Genomic DNA, 13,314 nt, shown 5'->3' on the forward strand with positions numbered 1-13,314 from the left:
CCATCATCCTGTTTCCATTCCTGAAAATGGAAATTAAATTCTATTCGTACAGTCTAACAGAATGTAAGAGAAATCAGAACAACAGATTAAAAAAAACAAAAAAACGGGGGGGAGTGACTTACTGGAAAACAGCTACTTCAGATTTCTGTACGCTCAGTGTCTATGGAGCATGATTTTTAATATTCCTCAGATGATAAATAATTTCTATCTGATTCCAGAAATACGTATCAATATTACCCCTTTTGACTGTTATTCTTTTCTTCAAACAAACATTTAGTTATTATGATTTCTTTTTCTTTTTTACGAAAATCTTGTTTTTCTAATAACATATTAGCTATATGTCATTCTCTTTGGACTAACAAGTTAATGGGACTCAGTCGGGATTTGCATGCCAAAACTGTCTACTCTCAGATAACCTTTTTAAAGGCACGAAGTGATGAACTTTGTTGCCATTTTAGCTGAATGTGTTTCCCTTTTTGGCTCAATTAACTTTCCAAGATTCTCTTAAATCAACCTTTCTCTTCAATTCACATCAGTTGTTTTTCTGTCTGTACTTAAGCCCTCAGTACTGAATTTTCCCACACTAGCCCATTGATCCACTGCTAAAACAGTTGTTATATCAACAGTTACCAAACCTTTTAAATTTGTTTCAGATGAGCTCTTATTGAAAACGCCTCTGACATTTGTTTCTTAGAAGAGGAGCGGGTTAAATGTTTTTTTGATTTAACTGAGGACATAAATTATTCACTATAATTAGATTGGATTCAACAGAAATTAAACAGAAATGTCTGCGGTTTCCTGTCAAGAGTGAGTCAACTGCGGTTTCATTTATCATTGGAGCCCAGCACAACGCTCACAGTAAATATAAAAGTAAAAAGAGATGTGCAGGTTAAAGGGCAGTGTGTGTGTGTTTTTTTAAATAAAGTGTCACTAACAGGCAGCTTTATCTAGCACCATTATTTACAGAAAAAACACTTTGCTTCGATTAAGGAACTTCTTGGCAAAAATCCAACTTTCTGCCAGTCAGTAAAGAAAGACAGGTTGGGTCTAAATTTATTTGTCTAAAGAATAGACACTAGGGGGGGGTGACATTAAAAAAAACACACTCCGGAGTTGTCACATGACTGAATTAGCTTAAATCCACTTTTTAAATTAAACACTGTTACTCTTTACCGCTTTTGAACCTGCAATAACTTTTGCATCTTTCACATTAGTGAAAGGGTTTCATTCAAAGGGTTTCTTGTTATATTTTATACATTTTAGGCCCATTTAACTTGAGCTTTTATGAAGTTATAAGAGTTTGGAGACACCGATGTAAATCATCTATTCTTTTTACTTCTCTCAACAACCTGAGAAAAGAGAAGTCTCATCTCTGTTAAACTGGTTTTTGAATATTTAAATTTACATTTGACCGCAAATTTAAGTAAGGGTTAAGACTAAGTGTGCATTATGTGTGCCGCATCACCGCTGCAGTCAAGATTCGGCGATATATGCTGATCTTTCCGATGGGTTGAATAAAGCACGAGTTCAGAGAGAAAGTTCACCTCTTACCGCTTGTTTTTGTCCAAATGATGAAGCAAAAGGTTGTTTTAAAGAAGCTGGCGCAGTGATACAAAACATTTAAGCTAGGTGACCGGAACTTTTTTCACCATGCGGTTATTACTGTGGTATATCACTATTTAATGCACACCCAGCAGCCAATCAGAATCGAGTATTTACCCGGACCATGGTATAATTCAAGCTAACAACTGAAATGTACCAACAAGCCTATTAATTTATGTATGTCCAAAGGCTAAGTCTAATAAGCATCATGTGATGCCACATGCTGCACAACATCTGGTATGTGCAGGCCTTAAGAATTGCTCGACAAACTCTTATGGAAATGTTTTTTCACTTAGAAAAAAATGGTTAATAGTTTTTCTGACGATTTTAATTGATTTTAAATGCTTAATATTTCATTAAAAAAAATGCTTTACTGACTAATAATAATAATGGATTAGATTTATCTGCGCTTTTCCAGACGTTCAAAGCGCTTACAATGTGTCCATTATTCATTCACTCCTCATGCATGCTTGGTGATGGTAGGTGTGGCTGCCAGTTTGTGCTTACGGTCCCTCTGACCATCACATCACATTCATATGCATTCACACACCAGTGGAGCCACACTGGAGGCAGGTGGAGTGTCTTGCCAAAGGACACAACGAGAGTTGACTGGGTGGAGCGGGGATAGATTCACCGACCCTTTGATCATTGGATGACCTGCTCAACCTCCTGAGCCACTGCTGCCCCGCTCGCTTTACTGACTAAAGAAAATAAAAATAAGCATTGGATAATCTTATGAAGCAAGCAAACAGTAACGGCCAGTTTTTAACAGCTAAGAAAGTGTTGAAAAGTAGTTCTACTTTCTCCTGTTCTCAGTTTCTGGGCTGATTGATCTGCTCTGGGATATGAAGATCATTGTTTGCTTCAGAGGGCACTGAAAATTAAGCCTGGATTGATTGATCAGTTGTACCAGCACAGCTCGTAAAGCCTTAAGCTGAGCATTAGAAGTGTTAATTTGCGCTGTCATGCTGGTGCATCTGTGCATTCATGTGATATCTGCTTTGTTTGCTTGTGGAAAGATGGTGTCCATATTTGTGAAGTGTCTGCGCTGGTGTTAGAGTGGTTGAACAGCTGATGCGTCTCAGCATCTGGTGCTCTCAAGGGGCGAAGACATGAGCACAACAGGAGGCTTCTTAAATTCTCCTTGAAACTAGCCAAGCACTTCTTTTAGCTACAGCACACTTTAGTGGCCATTAGGAATTCAATCTGTGCTTGTGCCTCAGGTGTTTAGTGTACTCTGTTTGACTGCATAATCAATATCTATGTATTCTGGTTTAGCTGGGTGTCTAAAATCATTAACATCATTTCATTTGTATTATTAGTAGCTCAGTTCAGCTCAATATCTACAATATTTGTTTGTATAGCTTATGAAAGCATTTCCTAACAGTTAGATGAATTATGTAGTGTTGTGTTCTCTCGCTAGGAGCAAAGCACACACATCCCATATTGTGCACGGTCTTCTACTCATCTCTTTCTCAGTCCTTCATTACTATGTTAGATCAAGGCTTTATTAATGAAGGGACATCTGTTTCATTAAAGTAGAAATATGCCTGTGAGAGGAAGGGATAGAAGCGATCTAAAAGGGAGTACACGCCACATGGAAAAAAGAGCCGGGGTCAGACATGGAGAAATGTTGGGTGGTTGCAGGGGTTTTCAGCATGGTGGAAATAAAAGGGAAAGTGAAGCGGACGTGGAAGAGAAAAAGGATATGTCAGGCCTTCAGGCAGCAATTCTCTCATTAAGACTGTTATCGCGGAGAAAGGAGTCCAGCTTTTACACCCGTACATGCTCAGATCATATTGCATTTATCAAAATAACAAAACAGTGGTAACCTTAAGTTCCCTCTCAAACTTATGTGGTGAGCTGGGATTAAAGGGTAAATCACTATTTAAATTAAAACTCTGCTTTGCAGCATAGTCGAAGAAGTACAAGAAAAAGGCTGTTAAACAGAAAAGAATCTTGAATGTCACCTTTCCTATTGCAGAAAGCAGAATTCAAAGTGTGATATCAGCTTTTATACATTTTAAACTATGCATCTTTTAGTGTTAAACCTTCACTGCTCACAAAGGACTAATAAGCCAAAGAGTGTGAAATGACAAATAAAACATGTGCAAGTGTCTCTTACACTTTTTAGATGCAGGGAATGCATTTGTGGACATAAAAAAGTTTTTCTATTTCTACAAACTAAGTTTTTCTTATCAGCCAAAATGCTTTAGCAGCACTTTGTGTCTGCTACATATACTTTTCATCTTAAAATGGGAATCGATTAAATTGTCAGTGGTCTACAATGAAGCAGAACCAGAGGGGTAACAAGATTTCTCTAGACATTTCTTAACAGCACATTCGAGATAGAAAGGCCCTTTCTAATAAACAAAAAAAGATATTTAATTTCTTGTAAACTATTACTGTTGTTAGGGAGCATTTCCTGTCTTTTATGTCACAGCAAAGCAGGACATTTACTAAATGTTATTTCCCTTAATCTGACAGCAGCTATATAAAGGGACCTTTGCATGTTTTCATACTTTTTCATTTGAATCTTTATCTGTTTTTCATGTTTTCTCAGTGGTCTTTATTTTTTATCTTTTAAACTTTTAACACATTTTCATCTTAAAGTCCCACTTCAATCATCTTTTGAGCCATTTCAAAAGCGTCCCCCGTGGCTATTTAGTTTTTAGCCAAAATCAAAAAATCTGTCAGATTCTATGACAGTTTTTGTAGAGTGACAATGGTTCATTAGAAAAATCGCCTCTGAACAGAGGTGGGTCTGTTGGCAAAAAGCAACCTCCCCCTTACCCTCCTCGTTGCTGAGAGCTCTCTGTTTGCCCGCTCTCCTAGTAGCTTATGCTTACACACCTTCAACCCAACATTACCAGTGCAACAAAAATGGCGACCAATATGTAAGCTATCCACCTGTACAGTTTTAAGGTAGCTCGGACGAGGAAAACAAAGTCGGACATGGATTTAGTCATCTATGTGTGGATGCATTAGAATGGAGCAAAGTAGAGAGCTTGTGGCCCTCCCAGAATATATTCCACATGACAAATATGCTGCTTTTAAAAAGATATGTTTTCATTTGCTCCTGAATAAAGAAATACTCAAAACGCACTTTTTAGCTTAATTGTCTCCTAATAAATATCCTCCATCATCAGAAAAATGCGACATGAAAATGTTAAAAACACCAAAAACGCAATTCATTGGAGTGGGTCTTTAATATCACACTGACTCCAGGAGCATGTGTATGAAGGTAAATATGCTCCAAAAAGAACACACTTGTAGATATGATCTGAGAACTTGTAATATAGAATGTGACAACTTGTACACCAAAAATCTGCATCTGTGTGTAAAAATCTTCTGCTGTGAACTGACAAATTCCCATTTGCTTGTGTTCATTTAGAGTTACAACTTCAAATGTGTGATCACAACTGCTCAAATGTGCTTCTGCGTGTGCTCGAATCTGCTGGCGCAAACCACAAGTGCTCTACAACTGCGCTCTGAATTGTGACACATTCCTTGTGAGAAACTTGGGTCAAAACTGATCTGTCTCCGAAAATGGAACTAAGGGGGGAGGGAGGGTTAGAGGAGGCGGAGTCAAACGTGGGTCTGCCACGGCGACTGCACAGCACGGCAACGGTGGAGCGCGGTGCCGCGCAGCACCTATATTACAGGTTCTGAGATCAAATCTACAAGTGCGTTCTTTTTGGAGCATATTTACCTTCATACATGTGGGATCCTCCAAGATGTTTACCTCTCGGGTCATTGGGGCAGCAAGCATCCACAGGCTTAATTCATCTGTTGTCTCATTTTACCAATGATCCCCGATAGCAAATGGGTTAATACATTTATACAGAACATTCTTCATTCAGCTCATTTTACTCCACATTCATGCATTCTCTTCTCTCTCCACCATGCTTGCTGATTATGTATGGCTGCGCTACATTTATCTGTGTTCTGAGAAGTGAGAGATTTTTCTTGGGGAAACTTGAGGATGACAGGACACTAATCAGAACCCACTATCCAGTGTCTGATTTCACAATCACACTATTTCCTGTACCAATGCTGCTCATCTTTCTCTCATCCTTTCCAATCATACAACAAATGTGCTGGAGGAACGCTCGCGGGTGTGTGTCTGTGTGTGTGTGTGTGTTGGATCTTTGTCTGGGTTTCATTTACACATCAAGTGGAGACACAAGTTCCCATTCTTTCTGATAAACAGTGAGCCTGGACTTTATACTGTGAGGTCCTTTGAAGTTAATCTGCTGATCACAAGGTCTGTTTCTGTTTATGTTAGCACTATTCAGCTGTGCTTCATTTCATGGAAATTTAACAGCTCCAGAGCCTACAAGCCATACTTAAACATACGTTTTTTTTCTAAAGACTCTTCAATAATGTTGCACAGAAAGATTCTTATCAAACCTAGTACATATTTTCAGTTTTATGATAACAATAGCTAACAAAGCATGTGTTTTTGTGCTGTGTAAAACATTTTAACACCACATGGGGTAAGCCCAGATTAAAAAGTAAACTAGTTCAAACAGTTGTTTGAAGTGATCAGATGACTGCCCAGTAATCCTCTGAGTTGGATCAGCTGTCAATGAAATGGTGAAGAAACCTTTTGTTTCGACCTTGTACTATTGACCCTTTAGAGCTGTGAGTGGTCCCCACGTCGTCCCATTTGATCTTGGATACACCCACAGTAGCTTTTCATCACACATAGATGCACTCCTCATCCAGCATGCATCTCTTTGTCACCACAGTCACAAACCAGTGGGCACATTGGGAGCAACGTGGGGTTCAGTGCTGCTGTGTCTGTGCTCAAGGACATTTCGATACAGAGCAGGGTACAAACCATCAGTCGGCTGATTGGAGGATGACCCCTGAACCAACAGGGACACTGCCGTCCCACCATAATGACGCTCTCAGAATAATGGCAGATTGTATGTATCCATCATATGCCTTTCAGATAACGCAAGCTGGAGATGACTATCTTATTTTTTGCAGACAGCGGTGGTGACAAATGTAAGCTTCTAACGTTACTATGATATGGAAACTGAGCAAAGATTTGGACTTGAAAGCTATTTTATTATGATCAAATGGATCTGATATGGGAAGCAGGGAGGGATGTTTGTCTAAACTGTATTTTTTTCATGCTAAGTGCCCCATGGCATTTATTTACTTTTAATAATAAGTTTAATTGAGAGCTGACAGTACAAGCATTTGTTTGCAATGACAATTTGTATATTTTTGATAAATAAGAAAATAGCTTAGCATAAAGAATGTAATGTCAAAGACTCACAACAAACAACAATTTCAGACGGAAAAAAATCTATGTTCTTTAACCCACTGTGACCATGACTCCACATGAGTGCTTTATCCTGGATGATTCCACTCAGAACGCTGCACCACAGCTGTTTGAATGTGATAGATCTGGGTCTGTTGGTTCAAAAAATGCCACATACCCTGAAAGCTGAATTTTTTTTTTGGTTTACAATACCCAAACCTGGAGGAAACAAGAGTCACATAGTGGGAGCCAAAGCAACACTAATTCAAAATGACAGAAACTGGCTTGAACTTATAAATGAAACACACACCAGAGCCCTACATGTATGTCCCCCCCCAGGAGAAATAACACTCAAATCACTGTAACTCTTTCAACAGACCGATTTAGAACAGCAGAAACCCCATGAAAAATTAATCAGCGCAATTTTCGTTAAACCCCAACATTATTTTACTCTGTTGTGTGTAAGCATGGTACATCTGCAAATGTTGAGTCATGTGGGAGAGCTTCTGTGCTAAATCTGTCAAGCACACCAAGGTCATTGCCTCACTTTTTAAATCTATCGTGTTGGTCTGAAATTCCAGCTTTCAAGCCACTCTGCCATAAATGATTAGTCATAGATATTGGGGTTCTGCACAATATCAGTACAAAATAATCTTCAGAAAATGTAAATATTTTTTTATTTTGATGTACTTTGATATACAATTTTGAGTTGAGGTATTTATACCCCTTGAAATCTTCTATATTTTGCCACTTTACAAAAAAAAATATTTTTTTGAAAGATACTAAGGTATTTTATTCAATTGCAGTTTCAACATCAATTATTTTGGTGGAGCTCTTAACCAGCTTTACAGTAGGATAGCTTTAGAAACATTTACATAACACACTTAGCATCTTTGAACACATGTTTTAGTGTTTTACCTTACATTATTAGTTGTATTGAGGTCTAGATTGTGGCTGATATTTTTATTACATAATATTTACATATTTATTTTGATCTGAATGGTTTTTAGGGTTGCTGTTCTACTGAAGAGTGAACTTAAACTCCAGTCTCAGGTCTCTGTCTGTAACAGCTGTTTTTCTAAGATCAACCTGTTCTTGTCTCTTCCATCTTCCTGTTCACTCTCTGTCCCTGTCAAAGAAAACATTCTCACAACATGATACTTCTACCCTCACAGGGGGGATGGTGTACTCAGGATGGTGGAAGGTTAGTTTTCTGCCAGTGTTTACGTTTAGATCACAAATTCAAATTTTGGACTCTTTAATCTGAGCACCATATTAGGTGTTGGTTGTGTACTTTACAAACTACAAACATGTCTTCCTATGGATTTCTTTCAACACTGTCTTTCTTTTTAGTTCCCTTTTGTAAAGATCAGATTTGTGGAATGCTCTCCTGTAGATAGATTCTCCCCCAAGCTGTGGATCTATGTAGCTCCTCTAGACCCATCACAAGATTTCTGGCTGTATCTTAAATTGAAACTCTCATTTCTCTGGTCATTTGTCAGGTTAAGGTTTATATCATGTTACATAAGCAGTGTTTCCTTAGGTCTTCACAGAATAGATTGCACTTACGATGCTCCTTTCTACTATTTTCCAGTCTTTTGAAGTAACATATACAGGTGAAATATATTTAATCATAAAGTGATAATAATCCACTGTGTAGCCTAGTGTCTTTGATGTGAAAAGATTAAAACATATTTGTTAAGAAAAACTCCATTAGTTCACCACCAAGTTCTACTTAAGTGTAAAAGGAAAAAGGTAGAAAGTACTCAAAAATAATACATTTAAAAAAAAAGACTGTTTCAAAAAGTGGAAGTTTTGTGTAATTTGATTAAAGTAAACTACAAAAGTAAACTGCCATATGTCCAGGTAAGCCACGATTAGAAAGATGTTCCTCACAAGCAAAAATTCATTGGCCAAGGTCAGGTAGAGTCACAGTAGGATCATAAGGTCCCTACAGAGGACCAGGTTATAACTGACAACTGTAATTAGGCTAATTACTGCAACAAAACCATCATCACAGAGTGTAATGACCTGGGCAGGCCAGCTAGTGTGACGGATGGATGGATAGATAGATAAGAGTGAGAGAGATAGAAGAGGATACGCAAAGAATATTAATTAGGGTAACACTAAGGGGAATGATGAGTGAACTAATGGGAGAAAGAATTTACCTTCAATATGTGGCAAGATGAGGAGATGAACTCAAGTGTGGATGGAACTAATACAGGTTAGTCTGTGGGTCAACTTTTATTTGTCATTTATAGCCTAGTGTCATAAGTTCAGGTCAGGTTAAACTTCAGCACAAATTAAAACTCTTCAACATATATTTATAAATGTGTTTGTTCTTGTGAAGTTATGTACACATCGATACATAAAAACAGAACAATTAAGGTTGTTTGTTTCCATTACACTAACATTTATTACTATCTACGTATGGTTGTGTTGAAAGACCTAAAGAAAGGGGAAAGGGAGACTTGTGAATGGGAACTCAAAAAAATTAGTAAATACACTTATTTTTTTCCACTATAAAAACTTTAATTTTTTCCAAAAAATGGATTTTTATATGTGAATAGATTTTGGATGTGTTTACTGATGTTGAAGCAGATTTCAGAGGTACACTGTGCTCTGTCAAAATGTCTGTCTGTTTTTGTTTTTACGGGTTGCAAACAAAGTTAGGTGTTATTTTAAATAAGCTAACGCAGCTAACGTGCGGTGTTGGGCAGGTTTTTTTTGTACATTATTAACAAGATTTGGTACTCTAGAGCGGCAAACGTGTAGCGTGTTACAAACAAGAATTAGAGTTACTGTGAACGTGGTTAAAAAAGTCAGACTGTCAGACTTATGTCGGACTTTTTTCGTCTCGCTAAATACGCCTTATATTTCGGTGCACCTTATGAAGGACATTCGTTCAATAAATAGACCATTCATTGACAGTGCCCCCTCTATTGTGGAAAATATGGTAGATGCAAAACACAAAAAAAATCCCAAAAGAGATGGATAAACAAAAAAAAGACATACATTGTAAATGTTACCTGGACTAGACTATGGATTAGTATACATCCAAGGTAATTTACACAGGGTTAACACTCACATTGAGATAATTGGAAACCGACATTAAGGATATGACAAAACTGGAATAAGCTGACAAGAAAAAAACAAAACCAAAAAAACTAAACTAAAAGGGACAATTTTCCAATTCTCTTCTGCTAATCTAAATAAAAAAACTGCTCATATTACCTCACTGACTTGCAAGAAAAGGCAACAAAAAATGTTTGTAGGCAGTCAACAATTTTGCAAGTAGTTCTACCTGAACGAAGGGAGAGACATCTGAGTTTATTATAGGTACACTTAAACTGTGGAAAGAAGGGTGTAAAAAAAAAAAGAATCCAGGAAATCATCCATCCATCCATCCATCCATCCATCCATCCATCCATCCATCCATCCATCCATCCATCCATCCATCCATCTTCTTAACCTGCTATATCCCTTGGGTTGCCAGAGCTCCACAAAATTGTATATATAAATATATATTGTTTAAGAACTTTAACATTTTATTTTCACACACAGTGCTTTAAGAAGGGTTGTAGACAAACAAATGAAAAATCATTCGTCTCTATATTTTCTAGTAACACTTGTTAATTTTATATATTTCAGGTCACCTGGCAAAATCTTTTATCCGTCTCATTTTCCTTAATATATTTTTTTGTCAAACTACAATCAAAGAAATTAAGTATAAATATAAATATTACTTGTGTGCCCAATGAGTTTCCAGTTTTTCTTCTCATTTATTTAAGAAAGTCTGAAAGATATTGCAATAACTGTACAGATAAGCAAAATCTCTTTGAGTTTTATTTTTGATACCTTTAGGCCAACTCTGTACCCACCCTGATTCCACCACCCAGTCAACTCCAGTGACTCACTTGGCCTCATACCCGCCTACACACTCAACTGTTCGCCTACAGCTTCACTTTCTGTGGGATTAAATGTCTTAGAAGCAAAGTACATGAAAGAATATGACATGCTAGTAAGACAGTGACACGCACACAGGGGAGCAAAAAAAACGGGGGGAAAAAGAGAATTGTGAAATAGTCTGCAAGAACGAGAGGTGGAGAAAAGGTTTTTACCCAGCAGTATGTGCAACATTAACTAAATAGCAAGCAGATCAGAGTGCACATGTAAAGAAACATACACCTCCTCTGTCATCAGCAGTCAAGTCCTTTCATAGAACCATTGAGTTTAAAGTCGTTGTTGAGGAACTCAAATGATTCAGGTGGGACATAATAATATAATGATTTAGTGAAGCTGACACAAATATCTGTGACTGTCAGTGTGACACCTATTTACATATTTTTTAAATATACACCCTTTGGCAGCTATTTAAGTCATGCTAAGCTCAGCGCTGTATGATCGCAACCCCCACTGTTGAAAAAGTCTAATTTCTTTTCCCTTTAAAAATCGGAGTGAAATTCAGGAGAGGCTTGTTGACTTATTCTTTTCTAATTCCTTCCTTTGAGAACTAGGCATCTTTAAAGCTACGTTCACACTGCAGGCTGAAATGACCCAATTCCGATTTTTTTTTTTGCCCTTATGCGACCTGTATCTGATCTTTTCATGACAGTCTGAACGACACAGATCCGATCTTTTCAAATGCGACCCAGGCCACTTGGGGATGTGGTCCTGAATTCGATACATATCCGATCTTTTGAAATGTGTCCTCCGTCTGAAAGGCCAGGCCATGTGTATGCGACCCGTACGTCATTGATACGCTACAAACCTCATGATTCTGCGTTGAAGTGGGCGGGAACGAGAACAAAAACAACAACCAACCATGGCGGACGATCAGTGACGTGCGGTGAGGTTAATGGCTGGTGAGGCACTGACGTCATCAGTCAGATTTACAAACATATGAACCATACTGAGTAATTTATTCACCATTTGATTGACAACAGTTAACGTGTTTTGTTTAAAATATCATTTCAACAATTTTTTTTTTCATAAACAAACTGCAGCATAGAAAAAAACACAAACGTTATTATCGTCTTACCTTTACTTGTAAATAAAGTCCATACGCCGCTCCTTCTGAAGAAAATGACTTGCCGCTTGCTATTACTTATTCTATTGTTTTTTAGCGTCATAATCTCAGGGCTCACCGGTGCCCCCTGACATGAGGCACGAGAATGTCTGGCCTCACCCAGCGGCTTTTTTGCCGGCGTTTAGCGCTCAGCACAAGAAACACGTCCCTCACATACAGTTATTTATAAAAACAAACACTGTACATCATATACATCTGCTAAATTATGTAAACTCAGCTCATATAGCACAAGTGATTGAACCGACATACAGAGAGACAGCAGTACCATCTGACTGCATAGGTATTGCGCATCCAAGGTGAGGCTCAGCGGGCTGGTGCCTCATCGCACGTCACTTAGTATCTGAACGGCAAATGCGGAAATTCAGGGATTTTGAAAAGAAAAAACACCCAAAATGGTGCATTTAAATGGAAAATGACTGCAAAGCACAAATTACTGATTAAATATAATAATTGAATTTATTTTTTCTCTTTTCTTCCCATAATGACAGGTGAGGCACAGCCTCACCTGCCTCTCCTGACTGCACGTCACTGCGGACGATGCTCCTGAGACCAGTCAGTGGAAGGACGGCGAGGTCACTGATTTGATTCATATTTGGGGTGACAGCTCTATTTAGGCCAAACTCGAGGGGCTCTTATCGCAACCGGGCAGTTTTTGAAAAAATTTCCAGCTAAATGGCCGAGCGTGGTGTTGAACCTTTCCCGCGATGACTTTTTTTCCTTTCCGACCATGGTCAAAAGAAGCGCGGGGGAGATCTTCTCCAGGGCCGAAGGCGGATCCTCCTTGGGGGTTCACTACCCTGTTCGGACCCTCAGATTCTTCATGAAAATAAATTTAATAATGCAAAAAGAGCTCCGCTGTTGACGACACTGTTGTTGACATCCATAGTTAACGCTAGCTACTTCTGCAAACGAGTGACGTTGTTCACCGCTGAGTACTCTTCTGCGCATGCGGGTCACTTCTGGGTCATTTGACGTTCACACAGGAGATCACAAAAGTTCACATTTAATTGGAAATGTGAAAGGCCTTGCAAAAAAATCGGATTTTTTTCAAAAAATCGGAATTGAGCATTAAGCCCTGCAGTGTGAACGTAGCCTAATAGATGACATTTCTAGAAAACAAGCGTTTCTGCCGTGATTCCATTCTGCTTCTCATCATCACAGGTTTCTAGCTGAAATGACATATTTCAACCTTCAATACTGCTAGTAAGGGTGCTCCGATTGATCGGTCGCCGATCATAATCGGCCGATTATAGCTTTTGGATGTTTGATCGGCCGTCTCTATAAAGGCCGATCCAGAAAAGCCGATCAGATGACGCAAAACTCGCGAGACGATTTTTTTACGCGC

At 38.4% G+C, this 13,314-nt stretch overlaps 1 protein-coding gene across 4 annotated transcripts in view; it reads left to right on the forward strand.

Annotated features, from left to right (window-relative positions):
• ccser1 (coiled-coil serine-rich protein 1) overlaps window positions 1-13,314 on the forward strand; it is a 128,176-nt gene that overhangs the window by 80,592 nt on the left and 34,270 nt on the right. The window lies entirely within an intron of this gene.

Source organism: Oryzias latipes, chromosome 9 (assembly GCF_053564925.1).
Source record: "Oryzias latipes strain Hd-rR chromosome 9, Olatipes_Hd-rR_3.1".
Classification (NCBI taxonomy): Eukaryota; Metazoa; Chordata; class Actinopteri; order Beloniformes; family Adrianichthyidae; genus Oryzias; species Oryzias latipes.